Source organism: Typopeltis vanoorti, chromosome 11 (assembly GCF_054136105.1).
Source record: "Typopeltis vanoorti isolate ZY-2024b chromosome 11, IOZ_Tvanoo_1.0, whole genome shotgun sequence".
NCBI classification, from domain to species: domain Eukaryota; kingdom Metazoa; phylum Arthropoda; class Arachnida; order Uropygi; family Thelyphonidae; genus Typopeltis; species Typopeltis vanoorti.
Window position 1 is genome coordinate 28,247,800 of NC_143559.1, and position 15,874 is coordinate 28,263,673.

A 15,874-nucleotide genomic window follows, 5' to 3' on the forward strand; every position below is an offset into this window, starting at 1 on the left:
CTTGTTTCTAGCCGCTTCTTTAGCCAGCTGATCCGCTCTCTTGTTTCTTGCTGCCCAAGTATGCACGTTCAACCAACAGAACTTGATTTACCATCACTCCAGAGAGAGATTCCGAACCAGATTTCTTGTCTGTTCTATTAACGCTATATGGTTGCTCCGGGTTTTTTTTTTTTTTTTTTTATGCAGTCTATAGTGCTCTTCTGTTGTCACGGTAAATTGTTGCTGTCTTTTGATGAGAGATGTTGCGTTCTAATTCCCGAAGAATTGCAAACAGCGTTCTTGTATAATGGACAGTCTGTAATTTGCAATGAAAGAAAAACTGACGTTCCCTCCGGTTTTGCTTCCGTCAGTGTATATATGGAAATCGTCACTTTCAGAGCTTTCCTTCTCCTTAATATATGTTCTCTTTGCTGGTGTGTGTGTGTGTGTGTGTGTGTGTGTGTGTGTGGGCGCGCGCCTCTATCTAAATTTGTTATTTGGAATAATTATCGTAACCAGTCTTATTTTCGTTTTTCATGTCTGACTGATATCAATGCTCTTTCCAGAAGTCACAAATTTTTCATCATTGATTATGTTCAAGACATTTATATCTGCGAACTTTTTTTCGAGCTTTCTCTCGTGTATTTAAATAGTTATTTAAATAAGAAAAAATGACTGCGTGGTTAGGACTGCGCGGTTAGCCTAGTGGCTTTGCGCTTCGCAACCATATGCCTGGGGAAGGAGTGTCCCAGGTTCGATTCCCGTTGTGGACGTGAGGAATTTGAGGATCTTCCTCAGGCATAGCCAAGTCAGCCGGTCTTGGGCGCGGTCAGTAGGGTTTTTTCCGCCAGTTTATCTGGCGTTTTTCATCCCGCAAACAGGCAAACCGGCCTCTCGTGAACATACGCCTCTACAGTCAAAATATATCCCCCCCAGCGGCAGACCAGGCGACGGGTCGGTTGGGAGTAGTACTAACAAGAAGTCGCATCTAAGTAACACTTAGATGCGACTAAGCGGACCCTGCATAGGAAGCGGGAATAACGTGTAGAAGAAGAAGATTTAAATAAGAAAAAATAAGCACAAAAAACAAAACACAAATAAGAAACTATAGTTTCTTATTTGTATTATCTTCATCCGAAGTTTTGAGGTTTGTATTTTAGTTATGTCATTGTATTATTTTCAAGTAGTAATTATTTGTGTCATTTTTCTTCTTTATTACTAGTGTATCATAGGTATGAAAGTGGATTCAGGATCGCTTAATCTATCAGGATTTCTGACCCAATTTTTAATCCTCAGATTTTCGGGATATCCCGTTATTGGGTATGTTCTTTGATGGCCGGCAATTCGGAATTCAGCTCCCCAAGTTATATTGTCTAGCACAAGCAAAGATATTTTTACAACTGAAGAAATGACATTTCTTGCCCTAGCCAGCTAGCAGGGCTATCCCTATTTTCGTCAGGGAACCAAGGCAAACAGTAAAATATCAGAATCTGGGGAAAAAGTCACTGTCAGCCGCCAGCAGAACTGAAGACAGTCATCACCAACACTGTTAGAAGTAGTAACGGAGATAAAGTGGAACTGCTAGCAGCAAAATTCGAGAGGTATTATATCGACATAATTTGTGTTACTGAAAATAAGATGATCCAAATAGGTTAGATTCTGCTAAATAATAACTATAAGATGCTATATTCCGGCCATAGTGATCTGAGAAAAAAAAAGGAACAGTTAATAGTAGTCGAAACCAAACAACATAAACTTCTTGAATGCAAATTTTCAAATGGCGAATTTGAAAATGGAAAAAAATTGGATGAGGAGATATATTTGTGCTTATGGAAGAAAGAAACAGAGATAATTTGCGAAGAGGGAAGATTCAGAGAAAAAGGAAAGTGGATATTGTTGGGAATCTAAATAGTAGAATAGGAAATGAATAAGTAAGAATAGGCTTATTTCTTACTGAGTGTGTTTATTTATATAGTGATATTTTCACAGTTTTTCAATTATAGAGGGATTCAAAATATGAAGTGTGTAGCTTCGAGTAGGATAAAAAGTGTGTATCACATTGAGAAGAAAAATATGCGCAAAAGTTTTTTTTTTTTTTTAATTAGAGTTAAGAAGCTTTTAGAGATAAACTGTGGACTCGGAGATACAAAATAATATTGGAGAAAAATGAAACAGTTTAAAAACAAGAACCAAACCTTGGTGGCTTAGTGAAAAAATCTGAATGATGCACGGATCGATTCAACTATGGAAGAAAGCGGTGAAGATGACTGCAAACATAGAAAAATCAGAACTTTCATGACGGATGCAAGAAGTTAAGAGGCAGTCAGGTTTAAGAAGAAATCATATCGGAAGGTGGCAAAGAAGTCAACAGGTGCCAAGCAAATACAGAGTAACATATATAACAACAGCTGAAGTAAGTAATATTAGAGTAACTAAACAAACGGAGATAGAATGGTAAATATTTGGAAGCTGAAAATGTTTTGGAGGCTATTAGAAAGCTTAGAATATGAGAAAAGAAGGTTGAAGAGAATCTTCTTGATGAACAAGCTGGATTCACTTCAAATATGATGTTGTCAGGATTAGATTTTTAATTTAGGAACAAATGTCGAAAAATTCTGGAAATATTATAATAATTGGTATTTAAGTTTAGTTGATCTTGAAAAGGCATATTCCAAGAAAAAAAAAATTGCTTTGCACCTAGATGGTGTAAATGGGACATTATGCAAGGATATATATGGCCTATACTTACTTGGTAAATCAGCTGTGTAGTATAATTTTAGGGAAAATGCAGAACAATTCGGAAAGAGATAATAGAATAGACAAAGCTGGTATATGGGAGGGAAGCCAGTTAATAAATTTTTATGGAATATAAGTGAAATTAGCTAAAACACTAAAATAGCTGTAGACAATACTGTTTTCAAATGAGTTTCAACTTACGGATGTAGTCTTTGTGTTAGAAATAAACACTTATCAATTTAACAATTTAATGGCGGAAGTAGTTTATCCACTTACTGAAAATTATTTGGGCCTTTTTATTTTTAATTTCTTTATTTAATTGCTTACTTATTTACGGGAGTTGTTCAGGTTTTTAATTCAGATAATTTTTTCATAAATAAAAATACTTAAACATGTAAGTGTGTCAGTGTTAATGGCATTCATGTCAATTAACATCACTGTTAATGATTTACCACAAAATCTATCCAACTTGAGTATCAGAATAATTTTTTGACTTGTTTCAATCTTGATTACTTTTAATTCTTTTGTAGTTATTCAGAACAAAAGTAAGTCTGCAGTTCATAAACCGAAACTGTAATTTGCATGTTATAAGCGAGCGCCGTATTAATTTGAAACACTTTCGATCTTAATTTTACAAATATTTCACTGCTCAGCAGAGGTTCTTAAAGGACTTGAATTTTTGACAGACATTATTATAGTTTTCTTCAGAAAACAAAAAAAGACTGCTAGTCGAAAATTCAACTGTGAAAAATTTCCAGTGTCATTATGATGCATAAATCATTATAAAACTGTGAAAGACGTATTATATACTATATTTTGTTATATACGGTAGCACTGTAAATATACGTGATTTTTTTGTCACTGAAATGATTTTTTTTGATAGCTTTTCGACGGAGTCCTTTGATTGGAAAGAGACTTGAGTTCGAGGAATTCATTAAAAAAAACCTTTACTTAGAGACCATTACTTAGAGATTATTAAGCAATTTTAAGTTACACAAGGTCTAATGTAACTACATTAGACCTTCTGTAACTTAAAATTGCATGTATAAAATTGTATATAGAATTACATGAAAAGGTTGATCTATTTTTACTTTATCGACCTTTAAAGCTAGCACATGTTTCTGTAGGTACTCCATCCGTATCCCGCTGTCTGTCTGTCTATCTGTTCTGTACAGGATTTAGAAATGCGCTACTCACAGAAACAACCGGATTATTTCATTTCCTTCACTTGACTGTAGGATAAACTAGTAAGCATCAAAGAGAAACTTTTATCGGCCTCGGGCAGTTGCTGACTTTCGTCGACACGAAAAGTACCGAAGCAATGGAAAAAGCAAACGCCTTAGTAAATCCTAAACAAACTTTAGACAAACTGGATAAAGCTCGCTGTAGTGTCCATTCGGTAGAAACGACATCCAATTGTAGAATCTCTCAGGAAACTGAAAAGTTCCGGATCTCCCCCCTCCCCCGCAAGAAACGTTTACTGCGATAGCCTTAAAGCAAATAGGCAGGTCATGAGTATGAAAAAAGGCTTTTTAAAATAAAAATTGTTATAAAATTTATTTGCCTCCGAAAACAATTGGGATATCCCGAAGTCATTTAGAAATGGTCTTTGTCGATTCTAGAATAGTATAGAGGTAGGCGAAGTTGTTTTAGCTCTGTCTAACTTTTGGGGACTGAGGGGAGATTCGAGGTATAACTGAACCATTGAGTAATGTATTAGCATGTATTCTGCGCTTTAGATTCTTGGAAGCATTACCAAAAAGTATTTTGGGAGTACACTTAACATATTAGACTTAAGAGCTTATTAATACCAATTCCATTTGAATTAACTTTATTATTAGCCAGAAGAAGAGATTGAGTACTGCGAAATTATCATCACAACATCGAGATGTTTGTGGATTTTTATTTTATTTCAACCCATGTTCTCTGTGAACACGTAAAATCTGTGGTCATTGAAAGAATGACCAACTCATTCTGGTTTCTTTTTCGTGGAGAAACTATAGAAAAAAACATTCTCTTTGTAGGAAAAATCACGACAGGTAATACATCTCACTAGATGTGTTTGTGCAATTTGTATTGCGTGAGTCAGAACAATGTGGGGAAAAACCAGATGAAACCGCCTCTCCATTCAGGTCTGAAAGTTCATTTTTCGAGTGAATGGCTACCGGAACATGACAAAATAGCAGGTCTGACAAAATGACGTTCTTCGGTCTCTGGATATCATTAGATTTATGTCGCAACCCACCCTAGTTCGAAACTCTAATGAGTTACGGCTTGCTGAGAAAAACCAGAACGAACTTCAAAGGGATCGAGTTACTGGCTGAAAAACTTGATAATATAATTTTGCTGTAGCGATAATCTTTCCGACTTATGTAATAATAAATATTAACTCATATTGTATGATTATTATAGGTACAGTATTTGAATCATGTTTGCACGATGTATTAGTATTTGCAATCATGAAGCACGTGCTACTAATGTGAATTGTTAACGCGTATTATTTCAAGACATCTATAACGAAGAATTGCGTATTCTTTGAATATTATTCAAAGTATAAAATGCTGTTTATAATGATCTGATAGTCATCATGAAGTCCATAAACAAAATCCAGAAGCGTATTCTGCACTTCTCTTTGCCCCATTTGCTGTGGACTGTGGAGGTCATAGTGACAGTCTTCCTGATCGAACTATTTATGACCTTCGTTTTCTCTTAAATACACTGCATCGCTACTTGTTAGTAAGAAACAGTCCAGTAACGTACAGTGTTCTTTGTATAGAATTGAATTTAATGATTGCTAGAAATTGCATTCTGCACAACGGTCGCAGTAGATGCTTGTTAAGCGTACGTGCACTGAGGTAAGCTCATTTCTATAATATTTCAAGTTCTGTAAAAATCGTTAGTGTTTTTAAATAACTATATTTATCTTAACTAAATACACGCCAATTGTTTCAACTTAATATTGAGGCATCTAAGGCTACAATGCGAATGTATTATGTCTTTCATTCGCGTGCGTTCACACATCAGAGCACACGCTTCTAACACTCAGACCTTTCCTCCGTTTGGCCAAATGATATTTCATATCGCATCTGTTTTCTTACGTCAAGAATCAGTTTTATTTTCCACTTGTCACTTCTTGCACGTACACTACTTACGGGAAAGACGTAATTACTACGCCTCCGCAAATGAACAGCGACCTGCGTCGCTGTTCATTTGCGGAGTTCACTTGGCGCTTGACTAGCGCCAAGGTCGATAACTAGTTGCTCTTCGAGACTGCTTCGAGATTGACCCTCCTAGCCTTTTGTTTAAACAAAGGGGGGGGGGAGAAAATCGATAAGTGCGGACTATAGAAAATCCCAGTGTAAATAAATTTCAGAAAATTGAATCGGAATTCTTCATAAACGTACTGAAAAGGCGTCATAAACAAAAACGTGCGGAGAAAGCTTTATTATGCGATCGTTTTGAGGGTTAATCGGCAACACTTCTTGACAACTAACTTTTTCAGTCTTTACCGACTGCCCTGACCTTTTCACAGTTACACGACGACACTTTCATTAACGCAAAGAGGCATTGCTTCGAAAACAGCCTTTCAGATTCTAATCAGTGCACGTGCTCCGCCTTTAGATATGAAGCCATTTTAGATTTGACGTAAACATTTGACGATGATAATTCCATTCACTCCGCTTTCCGATTGTTTTGTATTTCTGAGTGTTCACTCTGCTCATTTACATAATAACAACTTCGTTTAATCGCTGAGCTCTAGTGCTTTCAGTTACACGGGACGAGTTTGGTGCGATTAAAGGCCAAGTAGAAGAAACTTACTTTCTGACTGACCGAGGAAATGTCGCCGATCTGTAACTGTCAGGCTGTGAGTTTTGAGTATTTGCATAGCTGTTTGTGAATATCTTTAGATGGGATATGAATTGAATTTCATTCTTTGGTAAAAGATCACCGTGATTATTAGAAACCTGAAGAAAAATTTGCCTGTTTCAAATTTTTCTGTTTAGTCTCTGCAACAGTATCCGGATTCTCTATCGTTGGCCCAGCCACAATTGCGATAATGTACTGTGGTTTCACAACCATTCGTGGGTGTGATTTATAAATAATTTTCCACAACATATGATAAAAGCATTTCACTTGTGATAATAAGATTTTAAGAGAGAGAGAGAGAGAGATTTGTACATATTCATTGTCATTCCCACACGTCTGCTGTACTCTTATTGTTAGGCACCCCTAGATAAACTATTCATCCTGAAATTTGTGATCATGGCTGGACAAGTCCAAATATTAAGAATGTTAATGTAATTCAAAACTTCCCACCATATTTTTGGATAAGTTTGTCAAAAGATTTTAGAATCAAGCAGAGAAGTCCAGTTTTCATCTACTTATTTAATAGCTAAGAGAATGCATTTTGTAAAAACATGCATTTTGTAGATATTCAATATATAGTAGTATATTTCAGAGAGAGAAAAGACGTCTACAATATCAATAAAACATCATGATTATGTATAGCTTAAGTTGAATTCCTCATTCGGAGAAAAGTTCCTGTTACAAAATTATTACGAGTTTCGGTTTTTGCAAATAAGGTACGCACTTATTAGATTCATTTTGGCTGTTTGTCCGTCTCTCTGTAAGCATATAACAACTTTACTCTTTTTTAAATAACGAAACCACAGGTTTCATTATTTAAAAAAATATTTAAATATTTAAAAAAATTAAATATTTACAATTAAATAATTTTCACTGTGTTAATACGTGTGTTTCTTTTAATTTTAACTTTACTCTGTTGGAAGAAATTAAGTCAGATTTGGTACTGGAAATAAAAAAAAAATGTTTTGAGATTTCAGTTTCTTTGTCTTAAATTTGGACAACTTTCAAAATTAGGCCAAACGTTTCTCTGTGATTATAATTACCCCGCTCAGGTTGGATTTAGTAAATTTGGGAAGAAATCTACAGGGCTTTGTTGTTCTTTGTTTTTTTAAACAAACATTCGAAGTAATACAAAATTATATGTTAACAATGGCAATAAATACAAGAGAAAGCGAGCCAAAATGGTCTAGATACAGTTATTTGAGTAAATGAATTGTCATGGTAAAAAATTCTGTTTGGTAGCCTAGTCAAAGAAGAGCGAATTAAACCAGTTGAAATTTCGTTGTATTGTTTGAAGTTACGGCGGAAACATCTAAGACTCTACGGTCAGTGGATTCTTTTTTAAGTGTGTGTTTTACTAGCTAGATTGCTGGTTCTTTTTTTTTATGAAAAAGCTCCAGTTCACGGGTGGGAAAAAACCCAACTGCTTCTTTTTTGTGACTAGCTAATTTTATTTTATTAGTAGTTAGTCATTTCGAAATATTTGTGATTTAAATTCTTCAGATTCACTTGTCCTCTAGGAATTTCATCACGTGACCATAATAGTACTTTGTTTCTGTAAGGGACTTCATTTATGTAGACTAAGAAAAAAAGTATTGATAAAACCACTGTGGTGACTACAATTGTAAAAAATCAAAGCCTGTGCGTGTAGTTTTTACCTCTAACAGCGATCTTCGACATTTCTGATTGCGATTGGTCCAGAGTTTAGGTACAGAGTGCGTATTCAATTATCTAGTCTCGAACTGTCAGAATAGTTTGCATCGATCGTTGCATTCTACTCTACTTGTTAGATAGGATGCAACGATCGATGCATACACTACTGCTGCGCATCCTTCTCCATGCAAATACAACCTTAATCTGCTTAACACAACGATATCTGACACTTCATCTAACATGCTGCGTGATAATTCAAGACACTGCTTGAACCCGCCAAGCGCTTTTAAAGTGATGAAACTGAGAAACGTATTATTTTGACCTTGTCGCTAAAATGAAGGAATCTCTCGAGAGTGTTTCTCTTTGAATAGTGGACAGAAATACTGCGTCATAGATGTAATTTCGTAGTGGCCGCTCATGTGTGGAAACTGTTATCCAGATGTCTGTTAATAAATATTAGCTGTATTTATGTTTCTTTTTGTTGTTGTTTTATTGCGTGATTTGTGATTAATAAAAGCCATAAAATATTTTACTCTGGTTCAAGAAAAAATGCTATGTCTCAGGTGTTTATCCTTAAATAGTTCTAATGTGGAAAACCTTGGAACATGAGTTGTGCTAGTTTATTGTCCTGATACGGATCACGTACATCGCTTTGACTATAGAAAGCATCTGCACCAAGGTAATTGAAAATCTTTTCATGTTCATGTTGGGACTTACGCATCTGAAGCAGTTATTTCAGTACAGCATGGGTAATTTAGCATAGAAGACAAAGTTGAACAATAGGAACTTAGTAGGAACCAGGCTCTTAGTAGATTTCTCTTAAAAAATAGGTGCAGGTGGAATAAAGCAATGACCGTTGCTAATATCCTATATATGCATTTTTCAACTGCATGCGCATTTGTCTATTCATATTATAGGATATTCACAGCTGTACCCATCGCAAAACATCTCAAACCCAGTCAACTCCAGCAATTAAGGAAACTTTGTATATAATGGTGTCATATTTTGAACTACCGACCAATAACAATGTTTCGAAGAATCAAAATTCCTGTTAGTCTGCAATGATCATAGAGCAAGAGTTTGACATTTCTGGCTAATATAATCTCCGAATTGTGTCCTGGTTTTTTTTTGTCTTTTTTTTTAAGACAAGCCTTCTAAACCTAAGGAGATGTAGAAGATCGTCCAGAACAATCTTTTACAAACATTCATACCCACGGTGGGATTCCACGATCTGGTTGTAGAGTGGGTGTTATGCACTCGGCCAACCATCCCGGCTCGAATAGGATTAAAACATTTGATTGATACTGATATCGAACAGGAGTATCATATTCTGGAGCGGGACCTATGATAGCAAGAGCAGCCACTTACTCCTGTCTTTCATATGTCATCACTTGAGAATTTCAGAATTCTTTTATTTTTTCTAATCTTGACCACCTAGTTATGCAGTGATTTTTGTTCTATTTTGCATTTGTTAATTAAAAGTGTCTGCTTATTTCTTCCTCTTAAAGAAGGAACTGTAGTTAATTAATTGGAGTGGTTTGTGTAACTTAGTAATGAGCTTTCTGAAATTACGAACATATCTGCGGTAGATATTCGAGGTATAATCAAAAATACTTAAACAAGTCAGAACATCCGAACTAGTTTTTTTAATATCGCTCCACTTAAATTGTTAGCAAAACTCAATTTTGTAGTCACTGCAGACGAACTACCACTTAGTGCTAAATTCTGAACGAGTTACTGTAAAAAACAAATGGTTTAATATAAAAAAGAAGTAAAATAAAAATTAAGTAGAGCCTCTAGAAGCTAAAATAAATAGGAAGGAAACATACGAAGAAAATTAATAAAAGCTTGTAGGAGCTGTCGCCTTATGGAAGCTATTTTGTGAACATTGAATGCAAAGATTTGAAGACTTTTTTTGCAAGATTATGATAAAACACCGAAAAGGGGAAATGCTTTTAAAATAAAAAAAACGTCAAGTATAAAAGCATAAGAGTTACGTTAATGGAGTTAGACGACACTGTACGTAATTTTTACTTCACCATAATCAATATGTTCATCAAGAAAGGTTCTTGCATTCAACCTCTCGTGAAGTAGTCAAGTTCAGAAAAAATTTCAGACATTACAGATACCTCTAGAATCTCATAAATAAAATGTGGTTGCTGTGGTCATAATACATGAAAGACTTGTATGAATATTCGACAATAATTTCATCACTTTTTTGCAAATTAATAATTTAGTTAAACAGAAAAAAATATTGAAATAATACTTCGTCACCTTCAACTAATGAATTTTGTTCTACGTAGAGCCACACCATACCATGCAAGCTTCCTAAAGATCCGACAGAATAGGCTGATAATATCCTTATTCCTGTAGTCTGTTATTTAATTATTCCGAAAACTCAGGTTTTTATGTATTAAACTAGTAATTGAAAGACATAATATACTGGCTTTCATAGACTTAGTTGCTTTGGCTGTAATTCCAAAGCAATCAGAATTACAGAGTTAACATTGTTCAGAAGTTAGAAAAATCCAAGCTTGAGAAAAACGCTGTTCAAGCATAGGATTGTCTGAGTTGGCAACAGTACAAATGTTGACTCTACCAGTGGCATTTGTATATCAAACATTTCGTGTGAAAGTTACCTGAAGAATGAAATGATGAAGTGACAAATATCACCAATGTTATCTGTGAGAAGAAGTTATCTTTAAAGGACTTCTAAAATAATATGAATTATACTGTAAGAAATAACTTTAGAAAATTAGGTTTTCTAAAGTTTTCTATTAATCTCGTTAATCAAGAAATTTGGTATTCCATAGGTACGCTATGATATTGCAATTAATCAGTAGTCTTTAGTATTTGTCACCGTGTGTTCTGTGGCCAGTTTGATCTTTTCTTTCCCGTAGAAAAAAAAAGGTGCGACCTTAATATGAAACTGACTAATTCTCTTTCACTTGAAAGACTCCTTAAGGGTCTTTCAAATGACATTCGTCACTATTTATTTAGTGTCTTGGGGCTGCTGAAATATTGGGCTATAAAATTGGGATATAAAATGTCAAGCTTATCTTCCTACTTGAAAAAAAAAAAAAGAATTATTTTTCTTTTCTTTTTCACCAAAGTACCTAGTACAGAGTTTATACCCTCTACTTTCAGAAACACCATTTTCTGGAGGGACAGGACTCATAACATCCGCGATTTTTATCCAAAATTAGTACATCTGGTTATTATGAAAAACTTCTTTAACTCACAAAACATATTTGGATATTGCGTTGTATTGTATGCTGATAAAACGATGCTGATAAAAGTCGAGATTTTTTTTTATCAAATAAAAATAACAGTCGGAAATATGATCCTTTTGTTTGCACAAGGTATAACCTCCAGCCATTTTTAAAGCTATTTGGACACATCAGTTGTTTCAACACACAGTATCAGCTCAATTTTTTATCTAAATCGCCAGATTTAATTCGAGATTCGTAAGGTTATATCGTTATGTTAGTTATACCCAAGAAAGAAGAAATTTTATGCTACCATTAGGGGTATAAAATTTCTTCTTTGTTGATTTAGTTCAGGCCGACGTCAACAAAACATCCAATATGAGAGATGGTGAAAATACATCGAGAAAAAGAAGAAAAAAAAACCTAACAATCATGTGATGAGTGGACCAATCACATTGAATGTTATGCTGGTTTGTCACATTCGATCTTCCTTTGATGAAAGTATGTCGTGCACTTCTTGGGAAAGTGATCAAGAAGTAATGGCTATAACAGCGAGCAAACAAAGCACCCTATAGACATTGTCTTTTCCTAGTTTTCCTCTTTATACAGTGGATATTTCTCTTAATAAAACCATCATCCGGCTGAAGAATTGACTCACGTCAAGGATATGCTTATATCCTTTCCTAATTACGTTTTCCGTTATTTGCCTGTCTGCAACATTAATAAAGCTAATTTGTCTATAATTCTCCGCTTGATGCGATCAGCCGCCGCCTTTATGAGTTGGAATAACTGTTTCCAGCTTCCAGTCCAAGCTGATCAAAAGTGGATTAATTTACGCTGACATCTGACATACATCTACTTAGAGAATGAAATATATTATCCCTGCTTCCAATCTTCTCGGTTGCAAAGAGACCTAAGATAGGAATAGTATCCTCCTTCCGTATATGTATCATTAAGTAACTCTTCCTTGGCAAGCAGTATTTCGTTTCACAGTTGGCCATTACAACCAGCCAGGTGACACTCATATCATAGTGGTAACCAATACAGATAAAATGGAGGTATGTGTGTGTCGTATTATTTATTCGAAGTTGTCAGTTGACATAGGTAGGGGACGTGATCGGACTGACATCAGAAATGATCTAGTCGAAGTGTGTACAGTATTCAGGAATGTACTTTGTAGGCCGTTCGAGGAGTGTTGCATTTAAGGTGTTCCAAGACTGGAAGGAAACTGGGCAGAAGAGGTATTAATCTAGCCAAGTTGGCCAATGGTTGGCCAACTTGGCCAGATTAATACCTCTTCTACGGATAAATATCATTTCCGTATATTATAAATGTCATGGTCCAGGAGAAATTGCTAGGAATCAGCAGCTTTATGGTATGGAGGATGTCTTGCTGGAAATCTCTTGGAACCCTGATACCTGTACAGGTCTTTCCAGGTGTGTTTCAGTAGAATAATGTACTGCTCCACTTTGCCTTTGCCGATATCGTTCGAAAGTGGTTTGCCGAACCACGACAGCATAGGTGCTACCATAGCAACCAGAGTTTCCGGATTTGAATCATATAAAACATCTCTAGGATTAGGTGGATGGAGAGATTCGGAGTTTAAATCCTGCATGATGATTTTGAAATGGAATACTCGCACATATGCGGGAAGCAATTCTGAAGGCAGCACACAACATTCCTTCTGCAGCGTTCAATAATCTTATAAAATCCATGCATAGTATCGAGAGTTCTGGCAGCATGAGAGGGTACATAGTAACTAACTATTAGCATGGTAGTCGTAATATTTTGATGTGAATGCTTAAAATTATTCCTAAGAAGCTCATTAAATTTCTTAATTCGTTTCTGTAATCTTTATTCCTTTATTATATCTCTTAAATCATTTGGAATCAGTCTTTATTTTCTGCTTTTATAGATTCTAAGAAATGTCACATATATTCCCCGCAGCGCCTTTCTTTATTTCATTCGATATAGTTTATTCTATCTACATCAGAAACTTTCAGAGAGATCAATGGCTACTTCTATATTTCACGATCTTTTCTTAATTTTGTGTTTAAAACAGGATACTACACAGTTAAGGACACTTTTAAACTTATAGCTAAATGAAAAGTGCATAAATTGCCATAGCGAATAGAGCGATGCTTTTTTTAAGTTTTGTGTATGCAGTTTGTTTTCGGAGAGTCTTTAATTTCCACGATGGTATCAATAATTAATTTTTGGAGAGGAGAGGAGAGGAGAGTGAAAAAATATTGAACGTTAACGAGGCTTACCTGAAGACGTCAGTATTCAGGTAATCAAAATAAGTGATCAAGGCAATTGGATTGCATATCTATAAGAATGTGCAAAATTTATGTGCACCGTGTGGGTAATATAATATACTTTTTATTTTTTTATATTAAGTCACAATGTCTCATCTATAGCCATAAGTAATTTTCTTTCAGGCCAACTTGCTATCTTGTTGTTTTTTTTTCTTATTACATGTTGTATCTACTTTACCTAACTTGTTTTATTATTTATCTCTCTTATAATGAAAGAGCTTGTTGTTTTTAGACGGATAAGGTCTACTTCATGGTTGCTATGGCAACGTAAGTTATGTTGTCGGGAAGAAAACTGATCAGTTGAGTGTAGTTCAAAGTTTCCAGATAATATAATACACACTGAGTGGTAATAATATTTAATCACGAGTAATGTCCCTTTTGCCTTAGGAACATCCTGTATTTCTGTGGCATTGATTCAACTAAGTGTCTAAAACGTTCTTCTGGGATGTTTGTTCTCTCTTTTACAATGACATCGCGCATTTGTTGCAGATTTGATGTTGGCAGATTGCTACTGCAAACTTATCGTTCGATCTCATCCCAGAGATTCAGTGAAATAAAGGAAACTCGCTATCATGTTCCACGAACCACTTCAACGCGCTTTGTGTCATGCGTATTGTCTTGTGGAAGTACCCATTTGACAATGGGTACAGCCATGATTGGGTGAACGTAATCAGCGACGATGTTAATATAGACTGTGACATACACGTGTTGTTCAACTGGTATCAGGGGACCTAACATGCCGAAAAAACATTCCCCACAACATTACATCCCTACCACTAGCCTGATTGCTAGTTGGCAGGAAGTGTTCATGGCCTCATGTTGTTGCCGCCATATTCTGATTCTGCCATCAGCATAATGCAGTGCAAGCCAGGATTTGTCAGACCAGGCAACATTTTTCCTGTCACAAGCTGTCCATTGTTGGTGATCACGTGCTCACCGAAGTCGCATCTTCCTGTTTTTAGCTGACAGCATTGGGATCAGGGATGGTCGTCTACTTCTGCACCCCATCCGTGATGGCGTGAGAAGAAATATGCACTCAGAAGTGATGTTCCGACCGCCACTAAAGTATTGAGTTGTGATTTGGCTGGTTCTCTCCCTCCTGTCACGTTTCACAATCCTTGGTATTCGTCTCTGGCCTCGCCCATTAATAATTTGTGTCCATTGGACTACCATTGGCTTGAAGTTTCCGGGATATTACACCGCTTCTGGTGCACCCGTGAAAAGCCCAGAAGTGTAGCCGTTTGTGAGATATTGGCACCAGCACGTCACCAGCAATCATACTACGCTCAAAGTCACTTAAGTCACTCTGTTTGCCCATTCTGATACAGAACATGAAAAACAGAACCTTCAAGTGCTCGCTTGCCTGATTTTTATAGAAAACTACAGAATGTTCGGAAATATTTCCTTGGAAATATTTGTCGATTCAATTCCGAGGCTCCAGGTAATCCTGGGAAGAGAAGTAATGGATAGAAAACTACAGCCAAATGACTCAACTTCTCAGGAACTGTCTATTTTCTTAAATGGGGGTGTCCCTAATAAAGTGATCACTCAGTGTGTATAATTCATACGAATAGGAAAGAATCCTTAGTTTACCGAACAGTAACTAATGTACTAGACTGAAAACCTGGATGTCATGGTCCAACAAAAACTTTCAAGATGCAGCATTACGGGTATATGGGATGTTTTTCTGGAATCTCTTGGAACCGGTAAGGAATTTTGTGGACCTTACTATGAATGCTACTAAGTATTTATCCGTTGTAGTTGATCAGATACGCCCATTCATGGTGACTCTCTTCCCAGATGCCACAGGTGTGTGCCAATAGGATAATAAACCGAGCCACGTTGCTGACGTCATTCAAGAATGGTTCATCGAAGATGACCGAGTTCCAGGTTACTATGGCCAACAAATTCGTCGGATTTGAGCTCCATGCAACATATCTGGTATTAAGTGGATCGAGAGATCTAGCTTTTCAATCCTGCACCTTCATGTTAATTTTTGAACGTTCGCAGATCTACAGGAAGCAATCCTGACTGCAGAATACAGCCTTCTACAACATTTGACTTTCTTATAGACTCTATGCCAGTGGTTCTTAACCTGGACGGTAGTTCCCC